The sequence below is a fragment of the Thermobia domestica genome, chromosome 9, assembly GCF_964235325.1.
Source record: "Thermobia domestica chromosome 9, izTheDome1.hap1.1, whole genome shotgun sequence".
NCBI lineage: Eukaryota > Metazoa > Arthropoda > Insecta > Zygentoma > Lepismatidae > Thermobia > Thermobia domestica.
The window spans coordinates 135,830,141-135,842,566 of record NC_137462.1 but is presented as its reverse complement, the minus strand read 5'-3'; the positions used below and the strand labels follow the sequence as shown (position 1 = coordinate 135,842,566).

The 12,426-nt window shown below is 35.9% G+C and overlaps 1 long non-coding RNA gene across 1 annotated transcript; it reads right to left on the bottom strand.

Annotated features, from left to right (window-relative positions):
- Nucleotides 1-4,301: 4,301 nt before the first annotated feature.
- LOC145694149 (uncharacterized) lies at nucleotides 4,302-11,972 on the bottom strand. The gene is made up of 2 exons (XR_014132944.1): nucleotides 11,845-11,972; nucleotides 4,302-4,637 (listed from the first exon to the last, which is right to left on the bottom strand). It is a non-coding gene; the product is annotated as an uncharacterized LOC145694149 (long non-coding RNA).
- Between the last annotated feature and the right edge of the window lie 454 nt (nucleotides 11,973-12,426).

Sequence of the window (12,426 nt, the reverse complement as noted above, 5' to 3'; positions counted from 1 at the left end):
AAAGATGGAAAACTGAAGGGTTAACTTTCAAAAGCCCGCTCCACTTGAAGTGTTTATACAGACACGGACAATAAATCGTATTAGTAAATGCTGAAACAAATCTTCGATTATGCGCTTACCTTCACAAACGTGTCTGCTCACTACGGACGCATTCCCAGCATGTATGTTAATATTAGCCAAGAGATAATATAGAACTGAGATTTTGAGTGCAGTCTGTAAAAGATAGTGATGTCCAGGCAATAATAGTTCGCTTAAGTTCTATTAAGTCTGCTTGTTCTATTTATTGAATATTATGAATATTATGCAAACTTGCAAACTAAAATGAAATATATAAAAATTAAAACAAAATTATAATTGATACAAATGTGGTGGATGAATATGACACGTCCGATCTTCGCAAAGTATGGTGGAAGAAGCTACTTGTTTAGTTCTTCTTCGCCAACCGCTAAGAGCATTTATAATCCATATATGATTTTATTGTGAGCAATTAGTACATTAAAATTCACGGACAATGACGAACTCAACGATACGAGGATACGGTTGCAAGTAACAACTGTAGTCATAATAATATAATTCAACTAAGCAATGGCGAAAATAATGGGGAAATTAGAAATGACCAAAACTGAATGGCTTATATCGCTCATTTCGAAATACGTCTAGTAGATTAAACTTACAAGAAAAGACAAAAATAAGTGAAATTTGGCGTTGTACTAAGCATGGTTTGAGGGGGGAAAGCGAGCATCCCCGGTGGGGATACTTCAGTTGATTACCTTGGTGGAAACAAAATGTGATTGATAGGGAAAATCCCCCTCATCCCCCCGGTAATTCGCACCCTGGATACAGACATGTAAATGGCACCGTTTGGAAAGTTGCTTTATTCTGAAGGGAATGAGGTACGGGCGAAAATCGAAGGGTAAATAGTAATATGTTAGGAAAGTTTTATATTACCTAGGTACGTCCTACTTCTTTGGAGACTTCTGGGTTATTTTAGGGATATTCATCGCACATTCGTAAATACTTTACCCTCCTTAGTTGCCAAGATATCAGATTGATATTTTATTCATACATTGCGTACACCACTTAGTATTTTTCAAAGATTTCGAGATCTGTACGTTAAGATAGGGCCGGTCCAAAGGGACCTAAACTTTCGAAAAGGTGATTTTTTAAAAAAAAAATCCATTTTTTCAAATTTCCCTTTTCAAGTAGGCTATATGATACGGAAATCTAGTAGCTGATTGAGTGAAAGTCTAAAATTTGTCTTTAAAATCTCAAAATCCCAACAGGGTTGGACTATATATTTAACCTGTCTGTCCGTGTCTCCGCCTGTTCGTTCTTTCGGGAGGCAAAGATCTCAAAAACTACTTGATAGATCACCATGAATTTTGGCCAGAATGTAGAGACTCAAAAGTTAGAAATCGAGTTCGTTAAGGAATATGATATTTAAACCGGAAGTGGTGCAAATCAATCATTTCCGGTTTTGATGTTGATCACTTTAGACCCAAAATGATAATAGCTAGTGAGAAGCAGTTTCTTTTGCACCCGATTAAGAGTCTCATGAGTACATTTTATGTTCAACTTTAACTTCGTACTAAAATCGGAAGTGATAAAAATCAACCACAACTTCCGGTTTAAAATAGTGATCAATAGAGCAAAAACGATAACAGAAGCGAGAAGCGGCTATTTTGGAACCAATTTAACATTCTAAGAATAGGTACCATCTCTCTCTCTTAAACTCTATTCATATCGAAAGTAAGAGAAATAATCCACATTCATTTTTAACATTGATCGCTATAAAGTTAAAATGACAATAGGTATGGAGAACAGGTTTTTTGCAATCAATTAAGCTTTCTGAGAATATATTTCATTTCTATTCTAATATCCATACCAAAACCTGAAGCAAGGGGAGATCCAGGACGGACTTCTGGGGGGGGGGGGCGGTGGGTTGTAATACTGTTAGTTAAAGCGACTTTTACGAGCTCCAAACTCTGGGATAGGTTTTATTTATATATAATATCAAAGTTTCCTTTTCTGGAGGGGGGACGATTGCCCCGATCGTCCCCCTGGATTTGCCCCTGACCTGAAGTGCTAGAAATCTACTACCACTGCCGGTTTTAATATAATTGAGAAAAATATCACCCCATATAAACCAAACTCCTCCACGTGGTGTACACGTGATACTGTACCTGGTATCAAAGTATGAAATAGATGTGTCCTTTAGGCTAAAGAAGACGGATGGTTAATGGAAGTAAGGGAGAGAAACTGGAGAAAGCATACAGACTAGACATCACCACCACTAAATTTAATTTAAGTCTACGATTTAGATTTGATTTGAGTTTAGTGTTCCTTTCAACATTGAGACTGTATGAGACTTTGATATACAGCTTAACGAGGGAATTGAACCACATGACTTCTCCTCAGGAATAGAATATGGGTTTCCCGAGCTAAAGGCGCATACGCTATCCACATATACGTATACCTCACAGCTACGAGGAACCTCACATATTTGAGATTGAGCCAGTGTCTTGTCGCACCAGAAGTGAACATTCTTCCATTGAGCTTCCATGCTCCTTAAAAGAAAAACAAATTTATTAGTAATAACAAGAATATCTAATAGTAAAGTGTTCGTGCTGAAACAGAATAGCTCGCTCGAAGACTTCCATTCACTCATAGACCCAGCGGCAGGTGGTACGAATTGCACAGGACCTTCACACTTTGACTGCTTCAAACAGGTTTTGAAGTGTGTTTTTTCAATGACATTGTTAATTATTTCTCCTGATTTAATTAGAATTCTACTTATACTATGATATCATAATTATATATTTTCTTTTTACATTATAACAAAATAAAATTTTGGGATAATAGAAGGTACTTCGATCTTTTTTCCTCTTTCTTTCTTTTCCTTTCTTTTAGTACTTGATGAGAAGAGATCGATTAATATTCATACAAAAATATGTATGTAAGACAAATGTACGCTTATAATATGAAAAATATACCATTATGCTACTGAAATTATTTAGTTACCTGTAAGTACACCTCAAAATTTTAAAACATAAGTCATGATGGGATAAAGAAAACAGCACATTTATGTTTCAATGTACGTATTTACAATTCTTTGTTGTGTAGTGAAATTGGGACACCAAATTCATACGATCTTCAAAACGATGTACTACATTTAAAATTCACATATTTTTGAGTCCGTTAAATAAGTCACTTTCTTTAATGTTTTTTGAATATGCTTAAGGGGAGTGGGAATAATAAATTACCAGTTAACACTATTTTTGGAAAAATGAAATGAAATCTTTAAGTTTTACGTCCCACGGTTATGGCGGGTAGGCTAAAGGGGACAGTGATGATGAGAGAAATGGTGGAATGAAAAAAGTGGGAGGAAACGGGAGAACCCCGAGAAAACCCAAGAGCACGATGTTTGTCCACCACAAAGTCCACACAACTCGAGCAGGGATCGAACCAGGAACCCCAAGCAGTGGAGGTGAACCTCTACCACTGAGATTTTTTTGTGCTTAGAGGCCTGAAAAAATCTTCCTCGTTCTTTTCTTTTTTTCTTTTTTATTTAAATTTTCTTAAACTAGTTGCACGAAAGTTCTTCTAATTATTTTATTGCATAATGTTAATACTTCTTAGCGTTTTAACTAAAATTAAATTTTCTAGTAGTAAGTTCCGAATAACATAAACCAACTGGAGAAAGTGTGGATAACATATCGCGAGGCCCACCCTTCTTGTTCCTGATTTTCTTTGTTGGTATCCACTACCGTTTAAGTGGCTTCACAGTAGACTTCATGATACTGGGTGAACGCTACAGTAAAAATGTATGATTTTCTCTCGACAGACCCTGTTATTACTTTTTCTCAATTAAGTTGTGTCTATAATTTACGCCGGTTAGCAGATACAGACATGGATTTACTATAGGTAGATTGTACAATCTCAATTTAAAAGAAAGCTCCCACGTGACTATGTGGCTGCCGATGTATTGTAATGGAGCAGTTTGAGGTGTTAGGCTGAAGAGGGTCAGGCAAAATCCAATTGCAATTTTACTTCCTTCGTAGGGATTACGTTGGCAAATGTTCGGCAAAGCTGCTAATCACAGCGTTGTGACAAAGTTGGCAGTTGGATAGCCTACTATTTCCCATTGTTGGATCTACTGCTAGTACTGCTATCCTAGGAGTTTAGGTGTTTTAATTAGGCTTTCAAAAGAATAAAATTAATTTATATATTTTTTTTTTATTTTGACGTCAAAATAATTTTATAAAAATATTTTTTGTACATGTAAGTTTTTTTTTTTAAAGTTGCAATTTATAGGAAATTTACTGTCTTCTTTTGAGAGGACAATCTTGAGCAGGTGGTGTTGCTTGCAGTGTTGTCATCAATGCAGTCGACTAGACGTTGCTATCATTGGCTCAAGCAAGGATAAGGCCACCGGAAGTGAGAAGAGGAGAGGATGCAGAGATGATTCGGCTGCTGCTAAGAAGAGATGGAGAAGAAATAAGAGCTGGAGAAGACCAAGCTGGAACAGAACTCCAGACAGCACCACTGCTAAGAGCCAATGGGCTGCCCAAAAGAAGCTGGCGCTTGTCTCTTTCCTGGGCGAGAACGCAGACAGCGGCGAGCAAAAGAACCAGGATCTGCAAAAAAGACCAAAATTAATTCGTTATTAATGAGACGAAATTTCTTTCCACAACAATAATATATATGTACGTACATAACAGTGCCGAAAGAAAAAAATGATTATGCAGGAGAAAATATTCGTATTATTAAGGAAAACATATATATATATTGGTGGCTCAGCAACGTTCACTCATACAAATCACTTTAAGGACTATTAAACTATATGAGCTGCAGTGGCATAGTCTCCAGGGCGTTCACTCACCAATCTGGTGCAGCGGTATAGAGCCTTCACTTCTGGCGCGTGGGATCCCTATTCAACCCCAGCTCGCTCGAAGTGGGCTTTGTGGTAGAAAAAGCACCATGTTTGTAGGTTTTCCCAAGGTTCTCCCGTTTCATCATCACCGTCTCCTTTAGCCTAGCCGCCATAACCGTGCGTAGAACGTAAAACTGAAATATATCATTTCATTTTAAATTTAGGATTGAAAGTCTTGCTTCGCTACAAAATAATTAGTTGTGCATAGTATAGAATTTCATTTTAAAAACAGTGCTCGGTTTGATACAAGTATTGCGAGTCTTAAGGACGGTGTGGAGGTCAGACTCAACACTTCTACTATTCCTCACACACATGAGACGAGAAGAGAGAGTCCCAAATCTTGTGTCGTTGATAACATTAGAAGAGATGTTGAAGTAAGCACTACCCTCCAGGCTAAGGTTGATCAGGAGACGTGATGAGACTAGAAAATACACGATCCCTTTTCGGCATAAGACAGCTTCAACTCTTGCCTTGTAGGTTGCTCTAGCCCATGGAAGCCTTTTGCACCAGGATTTCCCAAAAATAAATTTTAGATGAGTCCTCGAGAAAATAGAGAAAAAAATCCGCTATACCAGATTGGTGAGTGAATGCCCTAGAGATTATGCCACTGCAGCTCATATAGTTTAATAGTCCTTAAAGTGATTTGTATGAGTGAACGGTGCTTAACCTATAAAAATTCTCATTATTGCAACTTTCTCTGGAACACTAAAAATTTGAAAGAGAGGACTACAAATACCATTTTAATAATACCAATAAAATTCAATAATAGGACTTTTCACCAAATTTTATTGGGTACAAAGCTTCCATGCAGCCCCACTTCAACGCCAGTCTGATATTAACCCTGACGATAACACCCTACACTTTTCTGACGTGTTGCGTCAATCAACTCTTTTCCGAATCAAAGCAAGGGGAATGGAGTTCTCGCCTCTACTGGTATTCCTTGCTCGTTAGATTGCTTCTAATATTTCTAAACAACTAGACATGATAATTTCCTTTGTTTATTTTTTGAAATTATATTTTGTTTTCCTAATGTAGATTGAGACTTATTATAGCCATTTATAACAACGGAGCTGTTATTTGTTTTTAAATAAATCTAATTATTGAATTGAAGAAAATTAAATATATCTAGGTACAAATAGATCTAAGTAGAACAGAGAAGAAAGAAAACAAATGATTGCTGATGTAGGTTATAATGATTGTGAACTCTTTTGAGGTGTGCTGTCCCGGAATTAGTTTTACCTCAGTGCTAATAAAATTAGCTACGAAAAGCAATTTTTTTCTACCTATTTAAATAATTCCGTTTTATCGTAAATTGAAGTAATTGAATTCAAAAAGATTGCTATTGGCACGAATTAGTTCTAACGAATAACGCTGACCGAAATGCAGCATTTTTGGAAAACAGTTTGGGTAACACGTCTTGAAATCGTGTGGTGTACCTGAAGCGATAATTTAGTAACGTGTTATTGTCAGGGTTAAATCATTTTCGCTGAAGGAAAACAGTATAAATCACGATTGTATATTGAGAACATAAAAGGGTATTCCGTTTTTAACAAGATATGTTTTCTGCAGTGGTAGCCACAAGAGGGAAGCACAAGCAACAAAACTGTTTTTTTGCGAGGCGGACAGTAGCGCTCAAAGTGGTGAAGCGATGAACTACTATCACTCATGAAAGCAGCAAAGTGTGACACTATTGTGGCACTAGGCACCTTCATAAATGTGCTTCGACCTTCAGTTTACACCAGAGTAAAAGATAAAGATAAAACTTAATGCTGTCTTGATGGAATGGTATAATTGAAAATTATTCGACCTCTAATTCACAACTGTTTTCTTTTCTTTTTCTTCAATTTTACTATTTGTAATTAGGATGACTGCACCGTGATTTTAATACTTTAAAATTTAAGCACTACTAATTGGCAACCCTTACAGGATAATAGGTACCATTCCTGTTTCTCAATCAGGAGGTCCCAAGTTCGAATCCGGTGGCTACTCATCGTTACACGATATTTCCGAGTTTGTACCTTAACTCCATCAAAGGATTACCGGTATGGTACGCAGTACCGTGACGTGAAAAATCAGTCCCCGGGGCGAGAGTATAGGACGGCGCCCCCCGTACATATGAGTGAGGTCGATAGATCAAATGCGAAGCGTAAGAACATTTTCAAAAACAACCCCTGCTTTTCCTTGATTTTGAGCACTTTTTTATTACTTTTTCTTCCATTATATATATATATATATATATATATATATATATATATATCGTTTCTTTTTTCCTCCCGAATTTTACGCCCCACTCGCCCCCTCCCATGGTACGCCACTGATGGTACATGTAAACACAGTTCCTGTACGCTTTTCTTTACCTTGTTATTTTTATTGGTTGTCAATAAATCCAGAGTGTAAATTTCGTTCGTGTGTTATATCTGGAAACATATTTTAAAAATAAATAAAGAAAAAAGGACATATAAGATATCAAGTGGCCTTGCATGAACCATATCGTCTAGACATTTCCTCAGTGTTTATCACTCACCTACACTTACATTTTGATGGGAATTACGTGAAACCCGATAGGAGAGAAAAAAGTAATCAATTGTCTCTTTCTCTCCCTCTCTCTATGTCTTATGGAACCCAAAGATTCAATCCCGCGTTCACAAAAGTCCTTAGCCAACCGAATCCAGTTTCTATTTCTGCGAGATCCGCCTTAATGTTGTCTTCTCATTTTTACACTCATGTCCAAAATTATTGTCGCATATCTATAACTGTCTTCTTGTAAGAATATAATTTGAAAATGATTTTGCAGAGTACTTTTAATACTGATACTATTACTGATACTAATACTGATATGTGTATAACCGGGAAATGTATATTTGTGGTAAATTTCATAGGAAAAGAATTATAAATACGAAAATCATAATGAGTAAACTAAAATGTAAGTAAATGGACAAGAAAATTTTATTTTCCTTTCATTGTTCTTATTTACTGCTCTTTTGACATGAAATTTACCACATACTTGTCTTTGCGATTATAAAATACTAACATTATAAGAAATACCGGGCGAATTCGTTATCAATTTATATTACTAGAACAACATATTTATAGTCATGCGACAATAGTTTTGAACATGAGTGTACGTACGACTTCGTAATAGGGTTGGCAACTCTGGAAAATTAAAAAAAAAAAAAAAAAAACGGGCACCGCTCTTTAAACTCCCTATGATATACTAGGTCTAAGTATGAAGTTTCTCTCTTCGGACCCATCCATGGAAAGAAAATTTACTATCGTGAACAAAAGTGCATTAGCACATGTATTCTGTATATCCTTAGTGCATTCACTAATGAGCTTAATAGATACATGAAGCTATAAATGAGAAACTGAAATAGGCATTGGTCGTTTTATTGTATTTACCAGTAACTGTCATTTCATTAAAATTATCGACACAGATGAACAAAAATATATTAATCTTTACGTGACAATTTTCGACTGGAAACTGAAATGTATTCTTTGAACTTATACTTCAACTACAGGAAATTGCTTTAAGGATTCCTTTTTAACTCTCAATGAATTACAAAATTCATCACAAGTAAATTTCAAAATTTCCCTGATACAGTCCCTGTCATCTCTTTAAAATTATCTAAACACATGAGCAAAATATATTAATCGTTGATAGATGGTGAAAGGTGATGGTTTCGGATTTACAGAATAAAAGTTTCTTTTAAAATCTGTACTTCGAACTAAAAGAGATTGCTTGGAACTAGGTAAAAAAATTGAAAAAGCGGTCATAAAGGGGCTGGTGAGAAGTTTGTACCGGCCACTGGCTTTAATCAAAATAACAGCAATATTTCCGACCAGGCCGGTGAAAAACCGACCAGTTGGCAACCCTACTTCCTAATGGACGTTTTCCGATTAGGTTTTCAGTCAAAAAATGGAAAGCGTTTCTAATTTCTTCCTTTCTGGTTACATGGCTTGCCCACCTGAGCCTCCTAGACTTGGTGACCCCTAACGATGTTTGGTAAACGGTATAAATTATGCAGTTCCTCGTTATGAAGTTTCAACCATTTCCTAATCCCATTTCTCTTGGAACCGAATATTCGGCCGAGGATTTTATTATCAAGAGACTGTTACGTTTTATGATAGGATAGGAGAACAATAGAAACAAATGCAGAGATCTTATTAAACGCTTGCAGGGACATGGGTTTAGAAGTAAATGCAGAGAAAACTAAATACATGGAAGTGCGTCGGGGCCATAATACGACAAATTATGGATGCATTAAAATATTAAATAATACTTTTGATAAAGTGGATATTTTCAAATATCTAGGATCAATATTAACAAAGGAAAATCATATTCACGAAGAAATTAAATGTTGACTAAAACCAGGAAATTCGTGTTACTATTCGGTTCAAAATCTCTTGTCGTCGCGAATTCTGTCGAGGAATTTGAAGCTTAAAATATATAAAACTATAATCATGCTTGTTGTTCTGTATGGTTGCGAAACATGGTCACTTACTCTGAGAGAAGAACATAGACTGAAAGTATTTGAGAACAAGATCCTGAGACGAATATTCGGACCCACGAGGAACTGGAATGGGGAATGGCGGAAACTTCATAACGAGGAACTACATAATTTATACGGTTTATCCAACATTGTTAGGGTCGTCAAGTCTAGGAGGCTTAGGTGGGCACGTCATGTAGACAGAATGGAAGAAAGTAGAAACACTTTCAAAGTCTTGACTGGAAGACCAATCGGAAAACGACCATTAGGAAGACCTAGGCGCAGATGGAAGGACAATATTAAGATGGATCTCGCAGAGATTGGAATACAAAGTAGAAACTGGATGTAGTTAGCTAAGGATAGAAGTCAGTGGAGAGCTTTTGTGAACGCGGCATTGAACCTCCGGGTTCCATAGGCCATAGAGTTAGTTAGTTAGTTACGTTTCATGCAAATTCTAAAATATCAAAATGAACATGTAATATAAGATGTATGATATTCAGTGCGTTCGTTTGTTTAGAATTAGTTTAACGTTCCTTTTCAGCGAGGTTCTATGAGAAGTAGACTACAGTTTAACCAAAAAGTCTGAAACAGATACGTTTCTGCCGAAATTTAATTCCGATCTTCCGTATCAAAAATAAAGTATCCCAAAAGCAATTACATACAAAGAACTTTATTGAACTTTGCCCTAAGGTTAGAAGTAAAGCAATATCACAATGGATAAAATAATTATTTTAAAAAATATGTTTATATGGTCGTTCGATACTTTTGTTCTTTGAAAATTTAGTGTTCTTTCAAGTTTAACATCCCATGATATTGCTCTTTAGACTGAAGGAAACGAATGATAAATGGAAGTAAAATTAACTTTCTTGTGCTCTCCCATTTGAAATTAAAAACAGGACTACCTAAGACACACTTGCTAGCCACTAGACCAATTTGAGGGCTTTTTTAAAAACTTTTTTTTTTTTACTTTTTCAGTTTTCCTACTTTCAGAACCCTGTCTTACTTTGATTATTATTTCACCTAATCAGATGTTAAAAAAAAAAAAAAGAAAAGAAAAGATTGGCTACAAATTTTGTGTAGCACAAGGTTAGGGCATTTTCTTTCCTCTTGTTTTATTTACTATGTTGCAAGTTTGATTTCTCGCGTAAACTCTGTGTATTAACCGGTAAAATATAGGGATGAACGTAAATAGATAAATTATGTACTGAGAAAAATCCGTTCTCTGGACAGCAGTATATTGTACAAATATAGGGAATCCTCTTGCTTACTACAGAAATCAGTACGAAGCATACGTTATTTGTATGCTATATAGGCACTGTTCTTAGATGTTACATCATGCCGTTGCAGGTTGTCTAATATTTAACAGTATTCTTTATATTATATACATATATGTGTATGTTACCTTCATCAGCTATATGTTATATATATTTATATATGTCCATTTGTACGTGAGGTGCTGACCGCCTATATTGTTTCATACGGAAAGTAGGGCCTACGTACAGATGGAACACTTATACAGAAAGTATTATAAAATATGCATTTTCAGTTACCGTATACGTTTGCTGTACGTTAAGTCCCAAAACTACATTATTTACAAATCTAACCTATGATTTTAGTACGCCACATACATTTTTTTTCTGTGTGATTATCGGATTCTCTCATGTAAAAGACAGGCCCGTAGCCAGCCCAAAAACTTGGGGGGAGGGGGGCGGATGAAGTTAGGGGGGCCCGATCCAATCATATGATAGTTCATCACCATATTATAGTTCTTTCTTAAGCTTACTGTGAAACTTCTAGGGGGCCAGCAAAAATTTAGGGGGGACCGGCCCCCCTAGACCCCCCTGGATACGGGCCTGGTAAAAGACGTATTTTTGCGATTTATATATATTCAATTGGAGTAATTAGAGCGGTTATTGGTCCATTCAAGGAGGAAAGATCTACCAGTACTAGAGGGAAGTTCTCTACAAGTGCAGAAAAAGTATTTTCATTTTCAAGATATTTCCACTTAGATAAGACTTTAAAAAAGGAACTTTAAGGATAATTGCGGCCTATACACGTAAATATATTTCTGGACTTGAAAGGGAAAAAGAAATGCTGCTAATATACAAATGCGGCCAATATACAAATGCGGCTTATATAAAAATTGTGTTTATATGACCGCGGTTAATATACGAATGTGACTTGTATACTCAAAGTTGTAGCCAAGGTAGCCCTCTTTTCTGGTTCTCAGGACGCACAGAATAAATGAAGGCTTTTGTATATTTCTTGTTGAAAGATAGACAATAACAAAGATAGACAGGATAGATAGACAAGACAGACAAGAAGTAAAGATAGACAAGAAGTAAAGTAAGCGTAAACAACATAGGGTAATCTTCTTTAAGGTAAAGAATTATATCCTAGAACAAAATTTGGTCGTCTACTTACCAAAGCCTTCATGGTGAAGATTATGTGTGTAGGAAGTGTTCGTTCAGTACGTTGCAAGTGTTGATCGAATGATGCTTCAGTAATGAAAACATCAGGCTTTTATAGGAAAATTTCAAGAGCTCCACCCCGTTAAAAATATCCTTCTTCTTAGAGACAATGCTCCCATCCTATAGCTAAGAGTATACCAGTTCGTTAACTACCTGTGACCTTGAATTAATCATCGAAGCTATATTCTAGAAAATAACGATAGTACTTCGACTAATATTCTCAAAATATTAGCATTAAATAGGAAAATAGTAGCGTTGTTAAACTATTACGAAACTAATATAAATAATTTTTTTTAAAAAAAATCTTGCAAATAATACTGTTATTTTCTGTTATTTTCATTAAAACCGAAAATTTAAAAAGCAAAACAAAAATTGAAACTCTGATTCATTTTCAAGTGAAGTTGCATCAGCAAATAATTTTCATGGTCATCCAGCACGTGGGAATTGCAGTAACTATCTATAATATGAAGCTTCCTTTGTTTCCTATGCAGCATTCCCTATGCGTAGGTACTCCGGAATATTTGTCACGATCGCA